Source organism: Sus scrofa, chromosome 14, assembly GCF_000003025.6.
Source record: "Sus scrofa isolate TJ Tabasco breed Duroc chromosome 14, Sscrofa11.1, whole genome shotgun sequence".
Taxonomy (NCBI): Eukaryota; Metazoa; Chordata; class Mammalia; order Artiodactyla; family Suidae; genus Sus; species Sus scrofa.
The window spans coordinates 122,676,613-122,690,560 of NC_010456.5; the positions used below are offsets into that span (position 1 = coordinate 122,676,613).

At 40.8% G+C, this 13,948-nt stretch overlaps 1 long non-coding RNA gene across 1 annotated transcript in view; it reads right to left on the reverse strand.

The window, feature by feature from the left end:
• The window catches only part of LOC110256754, a 47,595-nt gene that overhangs the window by 19,897 nt on the left and 13,750 nt on the right, over positions 1–13,948 (reverse strand). The gene's annotated exons all lie outside the window — the stretch shown is intronic.

The following is a 13,948-nucleotide window of genomic DNA, read 5'->3' on the forward strand; positions in this document are numbered from 1 at the left end:
TAAAACTGCTGGTGCCTTAGCAAGAATCAAGGCAGTAACACCAAACGATACTGTAAATCTTTATAATTGTCAATGCAGTACAATCTCAGCTTTGAAAAAAAGCCATTTTCACTAAAGAATAGCTCTGACGAAGCAGTAAAAATTATTAATTTAAATAAATCCCAAGGCAGTTCCCGTCATGGCGCCGTGGTTAACGAATCCGACTAGGAACCATGAGGTTGCGGGTTCGATCCCTGGCCTTGCTCAGTGGGTTAACGATCCGGCGTTGCAATGAGCTGTGGTGTAGGTTGCAGACGTGGCTCAGATCCCGTGTTGCTGTGGCTCTGGCGTAGGCTGGCAGCTACAGCTCCGATTAGACTCCTAGCCTGGGAACCTCCATATGCTGCGGGAGCGGCCCAAGAAATGGCAAAAAGATAAATAAATAAATAAATCCCAACACTTGAGTACATGATTTCAATATTAAATTAATTTCATGTATAACAAAATGGGAAGCATTCCTAAAGCACTTTTGTGGGGGTGGGGGTGTTCCCTTGTGGCACAGTGGGTTAAGGACCTAGCATTGTCACTGCATAGGCTCAGGTTGCTGCTGTGGTATGGGTTCAATTTCTGGCCCAGGAACTTCCACATGCCGTGGGTGCCACCAAAAAAACCACCAAAAAACAAAACAAACAAAACACTTCTTCTACATACCAAAATATAATGACTATCTTGAGGAAAAGCATTTGTAAGATTGTTTAAATAAACTAAACACTTTTTTGGAGAATGACATTTTTACTTGAAAAACTGACAGTTAAACTATGGTTATTCAGACTTGGATCTTAGGCAGACATTTTCTCCAAAAGGCATTGAGTTTGTCACTGCAATAAAATAACTGATGATATTTGCGGCCAATGATTCTAAAAAAGTAGAATTTCCGAAACCTATTATCCACCACCGTGATCTTAATAGCTTCTCAGTACTCCCTGAATTTTCTGAAGAGATGTTGGTAATCTTAACAAATGAGTGTGATTTTTAAAATGCTTAGAATGACCATGTCAACCTTTGGAAAATCTGCAAAACTCAGTGAAATAATATTTTCCAAAAGACCAATGCAAAATGTTATAAATCATGCATAAGTAAAAGATCCATTAAAATGTAAGAGAGGCCAATGGGTTTAGCGTTGCTGAGTAAAAAATGTTCCTTGATAGGTTTCACATTCCATGTTGCTACTTCACATAAGAAATGATCATTTGCTGAGTTTTGGCATTATATCAGAAAAGAACATCCACAATTATCTAAAAAAACCATTAAAAGACGCCTCTCTTTTCTAATTATAATCTGCGTGAAGTAAGATTTTCTTCTTCTTCTTTATTTTTTTTTTTCTTTTTGCTTTGGCGGTGCCTGTGGCACACAGAAATTCCCAAGCCAGGGATTGAATCCGTGCCCCAGCAGTGATCCGAGCCAAGGCAGTGACAATGCCGGCTCCTTAACCATTAGGCCACTAGGGAACTCTCAGATTTTCTTCTTCTACATTAAGCAAAATGACATGTCACAAATATGTATTAGAAGGATGGTACACCATGATCAAGTGGGATTTATCCCAGGGTATTTGTCTCAGAAAGAGAAAGACAAAGACCATATGATATAACTTATTTGTGAAATCTAAAATATGGCACAAGTGATCCTATCTTCAATACAGAAACAGACTCAGACATGGAGAGCAGACTTGTGGTTGCCAGGGAGAAGCGGGGAGGGAGTGGGATGGACTGGGTATCTGGGGTTAGTAGATGAAAACTGTTACATTTGGAATGGATAAGCATGGGGTCCTACTGTATAGCACAGGGAACTGTGTCCAGTCTCTCGGGCTAGAACATGATGGAAGACAGCATAAAAGAAAAAGAATATGTGTGTGTTTATAGATATGTCTATGTATATGTGTGCGTATATATATATACACACACACATATCCATGTCACTTTGCTATAAACAGAAATTCAAGAAACACTGCAAATCAACTATACTTAATAAAAATTTTTAAAAAATAAACATTTGAATCAATGCAGACCCCAGAGCCACACAGTGTAGGGTGGTAATTAGACTTCCATTGTTAGCTGTGTGATGTAGGCAAGATTCTTAACCTCTCTGTGTCTCAATATCCTCACTTGTATGTTGGAGAGAACCACACATACCCCACTCATAGGGCTGTGGCAAGAATACATTTGTCAATGCACAGAAAGTGTTTTACGTAGTGCTAACATCATAAATGTGGCATAACTATCAGCTGGAATTATATTACAAGATAACTTACTGTCATTGTCATTCAGCTTTGAAAAAGCCCTTTCATCAACATGTTTACTTTGAAGATAGGGAAAGTAGCCATTAAAGGGCCTATTTGACTGTCCTGGACATAATAATCTGAGAGCCTCCAGTTTGTAACCCTCTTCTGGAGGAAAGAGAAACCTAATTTCCCTTATACCTGATCACCATACTTTAACCCATTTGAACTTGACTTTCTAATCTCAGCTGATTGGAGCAGGGATTGGTCACTCTATAGGCTGGTTTGCCACTACAGAGACAGCTGGCTTGGCAAAAGCGCTCTGCCAATAAGATACTAGCTGACCAATCATGGCTTTCCTGGGATTGCCTAGGAATCGACATAGGGGCTCAGCAAGCAGTAGAGTGGACAGGTTGTTTGTCCTGGGTACGAAAAGGGGGTGCAGCAGTATTGTGACAAGATTTACTGTTCAGGCCAGATAATCACCAAAATCCTTGCCAGGTCTGATAGCCACTGACACATCCAGCCCAGGACCCCAAGTTCTTCTGTCCCCCCAAGGCGAGAACCCAACCACCCTGCACTCTGAGGCTTATCTACTTTGGATCAGAAGGCCCGGCCACACTGAAATGTGTCAAGTCTTTATCTTGAACTTTGTTCCCATTATCTCTGCAGCACCTGCTCTTTAGTATTCTCTCATGGAGGACAGATCAGGGAGAATGAGTCCCCTTCTGTTGGTTTGTTGATTTTTTTTTTTCCCCATACGGTCGGCTGCCATCAAAGAAACCATCACACTGTCTGCAGATCTTGTGCTGGGCCAGAGCCCAGGCGGTGGCCACCAGTGGGCCCTTCTAATGCAGCTGGGATCGAGAGGCTGAACCTTGCAACACTGCCAAAGGCAGCAGAGGTGGGAGTGCCAGGGGTTGAAGAAGGGGCAGAGAGTTAGCATCAAAAAAAAGTATTGCCTAGACAGTAGTACCTAAAAATAGAGAGGGTTGGGATAATCCATAATCCACATCAACCATTTCAATCTTCAACAGGAAAAACTGAGATTTTACAGTCTTATGTAAGTTACCCTGAACATTCAAACATCTCATTTTTTCAATTGGGCTGTTGTCTGAAGTCCTTTCCTTAGAGAAAATCTGATGCCAGCATTGTGCATAAACTAGTTCTTTCAGATGAATCTCTAGATTTATTAAGCAGAGCCCCTACACAGGCTCAGGAACCTTCTGTGGCCCTTTCCTGCACAAATCAGTGTAGAGGCTGGGATTCACTGAATATGTACAGAGGAGTCAATTCAAGAAGAGTGGGACATGTTAAAGGTGATTTCCCTCTCTTTCTCTCCACCCCTCTCTCTGTCAAAGACAGGGTCCTAAATGACTAAACCTGACGATTTTCAGGGAGTAACATACCTAACGCTTCCCAGAACAAGAGCAGGAAAGAAGTGATTCCTAACAACTCAGAGTCCATGCTTCTGAACACAGCCTTCACTAAGGCTCACTCACAGAGTGTTAGGACAATCTGAGACCCAGTGTATACCCTTAGATTGTTTCCAGATCATTCTCTAAGCAGGGACCTTGAACCCAGTCCAAGACCTTTGCTGTGTATTCATTAGGGAGTCAGTTAACAAATGTTTACTGGGAATTTATTAAAGATTTTCAGGATGTGAACTGCTAAGGTTAGAGCTGTCTTTTAAGGAGATTGAGCTATCAATAATTTGCCTGGTTGGCCAACAGCAGGAATAGAGCTGAGGCTATTCCAGCGGTTAGGTGAGGGTGTCGTGAGGCATGAATAAGAATGGTGATGGGGAAATAGCGAAACAATGGAATAGTGGAACAAACCAGGTTAATAGGCAAACAGAGAGAATAGAATCAGCCAATCATGGGTCACATTCAAGCACCAGCACTCTCTCCAGCAAGTGACTTAATCTTCCCAGGGGTCAGTTTTCCTATCTGTAAAATAAGAATAATAAAGCCCACTCCTAGATGGATAGACAGGTATGCACCCACACTTCGCAAACATTGCTCTATGTATTTGACTGCTATCTGTTCACCAAAACCCATTTTCTCTTCTCCCCAGGCAGACAGCTAAAGTTAACACTGCCCTAAGACTAAGTTCTAGTCAATGAGCAGTGAGTAGAAATGATGCTCCTTCCAGGCCTGGTCTTTTCAGATTCCCCACTGGAGATCCTCTATGCTCTTGCTCCACCTGCAAACTCGATGCAGAGATTTCTGAGGACTCAGAAAACAGAGCCTTCTGGTGCAAGAAGTTCAGTTCTCTGGATAACCATGGGAAGACTACCAACCAACTGGGAATAACTGAAATGTCACATGAATGAGAAGTGAATTTCTATCACATTAAACCACAAAGATTTGGGGCTTTTTATTTCTTTTTCTATTCTTGCAGAGAATCTGACATCATAATTCCTCAATTAATGATCATTTTGACTTTTTTTTTTTGGCTTTATCAGAAATACAAAGACCTACAAGTTTTCAGTTTAAGACAAGACACACAGAGCAGTATACACTGCCATATACATGATGCCATATACATGATGCAGACAATAGAGGCATGAGTTCAAAGATACTACCCAATAGAGATCTCACAAAATAAAAATCAAAAAGTCCCGTCCAAGGTAGGAAGATGCGGGATCGCCTGCTCATGGACGATGGCGGGGAGCTTGTGGGACGGTGGATAGTGCTGTGCTGGGAGGCGTGACAGCTCTGATTCGACTAGCCTAACCAAAAAAAAAAAAAAAAAAAAAAAAAAAAAAAAAAAAAAAAACATCAATACAAGTCGGACATAGTCTTAAGATCTCCATCATCATATCCAGTATGTAGTGGTCTGCCTGTCATATGCCACTGCACTCAATCATCTATTCATTCACTAAATCTAAAAAAAAATCAGCAGAGGAATTTCCCATCCGCCGGTGGCTGCATGGGATCGGCCAGTGGTTAACGAATCCACTAGGAACCATGGGGTTGCGGGTTCGATCCATGGCCTTGCTGAGTAGGAACCATGAGGTTGCAGGTTCGATCCCTGGCCTTGCTCAGTGGGTTAAGGTTCCGGCGTTGCTGTGAGCTGTGGTGTAGGTCGCAGATGCGGCTCAGATCCCGCATTGCTGTGATCCTGGCATAGGCTGGCAGCTACAGCTCTGATTATAGACCCCTAACCTGGGAACCTCCATATGCCGAGGGTGTGGCCATAGAAAAGACAAAAAAAAAAAAAAAAGAAAAAAGAAAAAAAGAAAACCACTGGTTGATTATGCATGAATATTGCTCTAGGTTTTTACCTTGCTCCTTGCACCTATTGATCGATTAATCCATTTTCATTACCATTTCTCTCTGGCTATACAAGCAAAGAGCTTCACTTCAGAAATCAAAACACTGTTTGGAATGGATTAGCAATGAGATCCTATTGTGTAGCACTGGGAACTATGTCTAGTCACTTACGATGGAGCATGATAATGTGAGAAAATAGAATGTGTACAAGTATGTGTAACTGGGTCACCATGCTGTGGTAAAAAAAAAAAAAAATTGTATTGGAGAAATAACTATTAAAAAAATTAAAAAAAAAAAAAAAAAAAAGCTGGAGTGCCCATCGTGGCACATCAGAAATGCATTCAACTAGGAAACACGAGGTTGCAGGTTTGATCCCTGGCCTCGCTCAGTGGGTTAAGGGTCTGGTGTTGCTGTGGCTTGGCCGGCAGCTGTAGCTCCAATTAGACCCCTAGCCTGGGAACCTCCATATGCTGCAGGCGCAGCCCTAAAAACAAAGTAAAACAAAACAAACAGAAACAAAACAAAACAAAAAAAAGCAGAAATCGAAAGACTGATCAATCCAATGAAAGGGTTTTGTTTTCATCTGAAGATTGGCCAATCTAGTTAAAGGGTTTTCTTTTTTAAACATTAACCAAAGAAAGTTTGCCACAAAAACTTACTGCTCTAATTTCCCTCTAAAAATAATAAATTATAGATGATATAATGGGAATTCTGCCATGATTTAAAATTTGCTTTAATCAAAACTCTTGCCCGTTAGTCTTTGAAAACAGTTGGAGAGCCTATTTTATTTGAATAATAGAAACTACCTTTTAAACATACCAAAATTTCAACTTTCCCTAAATATTTAACACAACATTGTAATTCTCTGGGTTCAGAGGTGCACAATGCATTCACTGAGGTGTGAAATACTTAAAAGTGTCACACACCATTCTGCCAGTTTGTTAAACAAGTAGTACTTACATATACGGTGTCAGGGAAAACAAAAAAATGGGATGCTTATCATTTGGTACAGAGATCATTTAAAACTCATTTAATCACAATGCAAGCATGCATTTTGCAGGAGGGGGCTAATGAAGTGGCAGGATTGGGGTTTTTTTTTTTCTTTTCTTTTCTTTTTTTTTTTTTTTAAGGGCTGCACCCAGGGCGTATGGAGGTTCCCAGGCTAGAGGCTGAACTGGAGCTGCAGCTGCCGGCCTATACCACAGCTGCAGCAACACGGGATCCGAGCCACATCTTCAACCTACAACACAGCTCACAGTAATGCCAGATCTTTAATCCACTGAGCAAGGCCAGGGATCGAACCCACACTGTCATGGTTAATAGTCAGATTTGTTACTGCTGAGCCACAATGGCAATTCCAAAGAGCTGCAGGATTTTGAGACACTTCCTCCTCCTATCTCAGGATAAAATTTGGTTCATAGAGGAAAGGGGAGCATTGGAAGGTACATGCACTAGAGTTATACAGAAACCCCTTTGTTGCAGCACAGAAATGGCCTTCTCTTCAGAAATACTTAAATGATGGTGCCTGAAATTGCTGCTATAATCACAACTAGAATTGAGAACTATTACTGACTGCAAAGAGTTGGCTGAAGGAGAATCAGAGAAGCACATTTTTTCAAGGGCTTCAGGGGGAGTCTGATCCAGTCCCTTTAGGCTAAGTAGCAACAATCTAATTGACTTTACATAGAAATCCAGAAAAATACTCTTCAGCAGAGTCTAGTGTTAGAGCGCAATAGCTTTGTAGTTTGAAAAGTCCTTTGGCTTCTTCCAAAGAAAAACTTTGTGTCATTCATTCATTCATTCAGTAAATATTTTCTAAATCAACTATGTGCTTGGTATATGCTGGGAGTCAAGGATTTAATGCCAAGCAAACACACAAATGTAACCCTTGCCTTGATGGAGATTTCATTCAAAATAAAGAAAGTCATTCTATGATAAATGCTATGTAGAAGTACATCAGATTAGGGTGTAATTCTGTTCTGGAAGCAAGGCAGTTGCTTATACCACAGGTTACAAATGATTGTAAAGTTATGTGTTAATTCCAGTTGAGTAATGGTGTCTGCTTGAAGTACAGTGTTGAGAATGCTTCTGAAGTCTCGTTTGAGGTCAAAGGAGAAGAGTTTCTTGATCAGTGGTATCTGGCATACATGCAGAAGGGGGAAGTAGCAGGATGCATGCCATACATCTGATGTAACTGGTATCCATCTAGAGCATGCAGGCATTTGAGAACAAAGAGATGTGTGGTTAGACTTGCACAGTCATCTAGCAGTAGTGCACATGATCATTATATAGGTTCTCTTCTTCTGCTGCTGCTTCCTTCTGCCTATCTCTGGCTGAGAACTGGAATGGCTATTATCTCTACACTAAACCATCACAGACAGGTAGGAAAATGAAACTCCATCCATCTCTGTCATAATTACGAAGGTATCGTGTTTGGTTAGACTTTGGCTGGGAGTGAGAAAGAAGCCACAAATGGCCCATTGGGTGAAAGAATGGCTCCCCATGAAATTCCTGGAAAGAAAAATCAGTCAACCAAAATAGACGTGGGTCCTAGAGAGTCATTTTGTGAATTTGTTTTGGCTTCTATAGATCCATGGGTCAATTACTCTAATCTTAGTTATAAATCTATAACCAAAGTGACACCAATTGCCAAATAAAGGGGAAAAAAAAAAAAAACCCATTGTGACTCAGTGGAAATGAACCTGACTAGTGTCCATGAGGATGTGGGTTAAGGATCCAGAATTGCCATGAGCTATGGTGTAGGCTGGCAGCTGCAGCTCCAATTCAACACCTAGCCTGGGAACTTCCATAGCCCCAGGTGTGGCCCTAAAATAAATACAAGAAAGAAGGAAAGAAAGAAAGAAGGAAAGAAGGAAAGAAAGAAGGAAGGAAGGAAGGAAAGAAAGAAAGAAAGAAAGAAAGAAAGAAAGAAAGAAAGAAAGAAAGAAAGAAAGAAAGAAAGAAAGAAGGAAGGAAGGAAGGAAGGAAGGAAAGGAAGGAAAGAAGAAAGAAAGAAAGAAAGAAAGAAAGAAAGAAAGAAAGAAAGAAAGAAAGAAAGAAAGAAAGAAAGAAAGAAAGAAAGAAAACCCAGAATGGCATTATCCACTGGATAGAAATTCTTATGATATGAAAATCCAAGGAAAAGGAAATGGGCTTCAGGTCAAACAGGAAAACTGCTTGGGTATCTGGGAAAAGAGCTTTAAAATAAAAAGTATGCAAGGGTTGGTAAATGTACATCTCCATCCTACATCAGAGCCTCTTTAAATGTCATGCCCCCGCCTAGAATATTCTGTCCCTACACACACAGCCACACATGAGTGTGCTTGTACACACACACACAGCCCATCAGCACCCACCCCAACTCCTCACCCTTTGAGTCCCATCTTAGTCCTTCAAAGAGATTTCCTTGACCTGGCGTCTAAATTAGATGTTTCTTCTCTGCCCATCATTCTCTATTTGTAAAGCCTATTTGTGTCCTTCCTCAATATCCTTATAGTGACCCCAAGTAGGAGATAGAGAGAGAGAGAGTGAGACAGAGATTCAAAAAATGTACTTGCTTGCTACCTGGTACATTACAGACATTCATTACATATTTAGTGGATAGATGGTTGAATGAATGAATGAATCAATGAATGAATAAAAGAATGAAAGAATAAATCATGATACTCTGGGAAGTTTTAAGACAGAACAAATGATTTACCTTGAATGTTTTAGACCAGCAGTGAGATTCATAATATTGATTTGAGCAGGAATTATTTTTTATTCTCCAGTCTTAATGATTGGAGGTGAGGTCACAGAAAAGGGAGGGGCTGATGGGTCCTACCCTTCAGAGAAAGAGGGCAAGGCTTTATCCCCTGAAGATTAGCCAGATAAGCCTGGAAGATCTCCCAAGAGGCCAGTTAATCTGCCTCAGGCAATCTGGTTCTGGGAAACTGGTGGCTGCAGGATCCTGGGAGGGATGGGGAGATGGAGCTTCTCACTCTGAATTTCTGATGCACTCTCACAAGAGGGTCTTTTCTCACTTCTCAGTTCTCCTTTAAAGAAGCACATTTTCCAGGAGGGGAACACCACTTTCTCTGGAGAACTGTGAATTTCCGAGGAGCAGGCCATTGAAGCCTGCAAGGGAACACCCACTCATTTGCAAATTGGCAAACAGAGTCTCCCACAAAGTAGAAGAAGGCTTGATTCAGGGCTTGAAGGAAACAATGGAGTCCCTTTCACAAAGCCAACATTTAATGAACTCAAAACAGTGCGCTTTAAAAAATAAGCTAATAAAGCAGCCTTTTTAACTTTAGTGCATGCTTATGAGCTTTATTTTCAAACTGTCATCTGTTACCTCAGTGAGAGTTTACTGGTTTGTTGATCATCATGATTCAGCACCTATGTGATTTCTGAGCTATGAATGACAGTGTTGATTGGAATTCTAAAGATGGCAACTCTTTCACATCTGGGCCAGGTGTCACAGATCATGCAAGACCTTCACACAAGATGGGTACCTTGTATGGCCTGGCAGTTCACCAAAGAAAGAAACAAGAAGAGATGAACTCATCTTTCAGATGAGTCTGCCATAAAATCCTCTTTATTGTGCTCTTTCAAGATCCTGAAACTGTTAAAATCTTCCCACAGTTTTGTGAGCTTTATGGAGACCTTGCCGTGGGCCTCAGTGGGAGGCGTTGCTTTTGGATCACATCCAAGTGGCAACCCCCTCCTCCATCATCTCAGGAAGGGAGAGGAAGGGTAAACAGTAGCGAGGGGATGGGAATGGGGCAATGGAACGGTGGGTAATTACCAAGAAAAAAAAAAAAAATAGGAGCCTCCTACCTTTTATAAGAGCCAGTATCAAATACTGTTTGGCCCAAGTACATTTTGTCCCATTCTGTTTCTTATGCAAATTTAACACCTAGAGACCAGTCTGTCACAGAAGTTGACTCCGCTTCCCCGACTTTATTCAACTTGCCCTTGAAAGGGGTATCATGTACCTGATTGTTAGCTGGGTCCCCCCTCCAAGAAATTGTAGTCAAGATCTTATCATTATCGGGCTTCTTTGGAAATCAAAAGGACCTGCTCTTTGTGAAGGTGGGCTTCTAAAGAGAGAAATAGTCCCATTAGAAAATACCCAGAGTTCATACAGGAACACTACTGACAACTCCTTGTAGCCTGAGAATACCAACCTCAGATGAATAAACTAGTGAACATTGAGCACTAATTGTTTACTGCATGCTTAATAATTGACATGCATTACAGATGGCCAACAAGCACATGAAAAAATGCTCAACATCACCGATTATTAGAGAAATGCAAATCAAAACTACCATGAGATACCACACCAGTCAGAATGGCCATCATAAATAAGTCCACAAATAACAAATGCTGGAGGGGGTGTGGAGAAAAGGGAACCCTCCTGCACTGTTGGTGGGCATGTAAGCGGGTACAACCCCTATGGATATCAGTATGGAGATACCTTAGACATCGATACATAGAATTACCAAATGACCCAGCAATCCCACTCTTGCGCATATATCCAAGCATAAAAACATCCCTTAAAAAAGACACATGCACCCATATGTTCATTGCAGCACTATTCACAATAGCCAAGACATGGAAACAACCCAAATGTCCATCGACAGATGATTGGATTAGGAAGATGTGGTGTGTATATATACACAATGGAATGCTACTCAGCCATAAAAAAGAATGAAATAATGCCATTTGCAGCAACATGGATGGAACTAGAGACTCTCATACTGAGTGAAGTAAGTCAGAAAGAGAAAGACAAATACCATATGATATCACTTATATCTGGAATCTAGTATAAGGCACAAATGAACCTTTCCACAGAAAAGAAAATCATGGACTTGCAAAATAGACTTGTGGTTGCCAAGGGGTAGGCGGAGGGAGTGGGGTGGTTGGGGGGCTTGAGGTTAATAGATACACACTATTGCCTTTGGAATGTATTAGCAATGAGATTCTGCTGTGCAGCACTGGGAACTACGTCTAGTCACATGATAGAGCATGATAATGTGTGAAAATAGAATGTGTACATGTATGTGTAACTGGGTCACCATGCTGTACAGTAGAAAAAAAATTGTATTGGGGAAATAACTATTAAAAAAACTAATAACAAAAAAAAGAGAAAAAATTGACATGCATTATTTCATCAGGCCCTTGTGACAGGAGAACCTTATTATACAGATTTGGAAACTGAAGGCTTGGAAAGGTCAAGTTAGTTGCCCAAGATCACATAACTGAAAATGTGACTGAGACGTAACCTATAACTCCAGAACCTGTTCTCCTTACTACCTATGACATAATTCAGTACTAAGGACAATAAAATATACTACCTTTAGTTTTTCATAACTTAAAGAGGTGATAACTCACTCCCCTCTTTAGATTTTCCATGCAGAACTGAGCAAAAAACAAAAGTATTCACTAATGCCCTGCCCCTATAGAGGAAAAGAGCCATTCAATGCAAACCCATTTAGATTTCAACTTAAATATGCCAAGTAACATCATATTGTAGATATTATCATATCCTTTCAGGAAAGGAGGAAATGAAGACTCAGAGAAGCTTAGTAACTGACCAAGATACACGGCTAGTAAATGGTATAGGTGGGCTTTTTATCCCAGGCTGACTGCAGTATCTTCCTGCCAGCATCTTGTAGGCATCCATCAGACACTTCCACTGGGAAAGAGGAAAGACCTTTAGTTCCCCTGCAACCCTATTCATGAAGAACAAACTCCAGGTCAGAGCCAAGATGATCCTACTCGCCTGCCAGGGCCAAGGTTGGTTGCAAAGAAGGACATATTCGAAGATGGGTGAAAAGAATCTTCTACAATAGAAACAAGTGTCCTAATGGACATGGAAGAACAATGCTGAATTATCAGTGATGAATAATCATTTGTGTGAATGGGGGTGGTGCATTCCTTATGCAGCCAGGCTGTACTCATCCTCCATGACTCAGCTTACTTGTTCCTTCCCCTGTCAACTCTCCTTTTTCTCTCCTTTGCATCCCACATTCCCAGTAGAGATTTCTATCACTCTGTGCATCTGCCACCTGCCCACGCAGTGCCTAGTTCTGCTGACTTGCCTATATCTCCCCAGGGCCTGGTATACTATAGGGACTCAATACATGTTTGGAAAAATGGACAGAGGAAGAAGCTTAGAATTAGTGCTAAGCCTAGGAAAGAGAAACTCACAATTTACGCAAGCTTGTGAGATTCGACTGCCATTTTTCTGCTCTGAAAGTAATGTTTGTAATGAGTTGTGGAGATCAGTATGAACATGCCGAGATGGTCAGGTCACCACAAACTCGATCCTAGTATTTAAAAAATTAATGTGTTCCCTCCTCTTCCCTTCTTCAGCCCATTCGGTCTTCATCCATAAAATATACGGATGGTATACACTATAGACAGATCTTACGTTGCCTGAATCCACAATGGACAATTCATGGTACCTCCAAGGAAAAGAAAAACACCTCAGGGACACATACATGTCGCCAGAAATGGTTAATTTTCACGTCGTCTATTTCTTCATCTAGCACTTTACAGTTTCCAGGAGGCTTCATGTCACTTCTCTTCCACCCTGTGAGGTGAGTTCAGGGCTATGGCCCTGTGCTTGACAGTAGGACCTTGTTGTTTATTTTTTTATATGGTAGTTTGTATTTGCTCATCCCAAACAGAGAAGGAGACTGGATCACAGAAATCTTTCGTGGCTTGCCATATACTTATTTCCTCAATTCTTAGGTATCAACATTGTAAGACATGCCATTGATTTAAAAATAGGTTTCAAGGGTATAAGGAAACTCTACCCTACTGTGTATTCATATCGCTCATGAGACACATCCCAACGTTTCTAAGACATTAAATTACATACACTTAGAGGGAGAGACGTGTATCTTAAAACAAAGGAAAGGTAGTAACAGAACAATGACTTAACACGGCATTCTAACTCCGAGTCACTGTGTACAATTTACTGTCTCATCATAGATTCCTGCAAGGTAGGGCATTTTTCTACACTTTTTACATCTGTCTCTCAAAAAACTTAATGTAGGGCTTCTGTACCATATGCTCCCAATTGGTTGAAGAAAAGAGTTTCTTTCTTCTAAAAACAAAAACTAAACAAAATCCTTATTCTTCATTCTTAAATTTCTGGGTGCTGAAAATTCCCGGGGAATATATTAGGAAAGAGCGACATTTGATCAGTTGTTTTTGGTGGGATCTTGTTTGATGACTAAGGATTGAATCAGAAGATTACCCTTCTGAGAAAGACAAAGACCACATGATATCACTTATATATGGAATCTAAAATATGATACAAATGAACTTATTTACAAAACAGAAACAGATTCACAGACAGAAAAAATAAAAAAAACTTACGGTTACTAAAGGGGAAAGTGGGTGGGAGGGGGATAAAGTA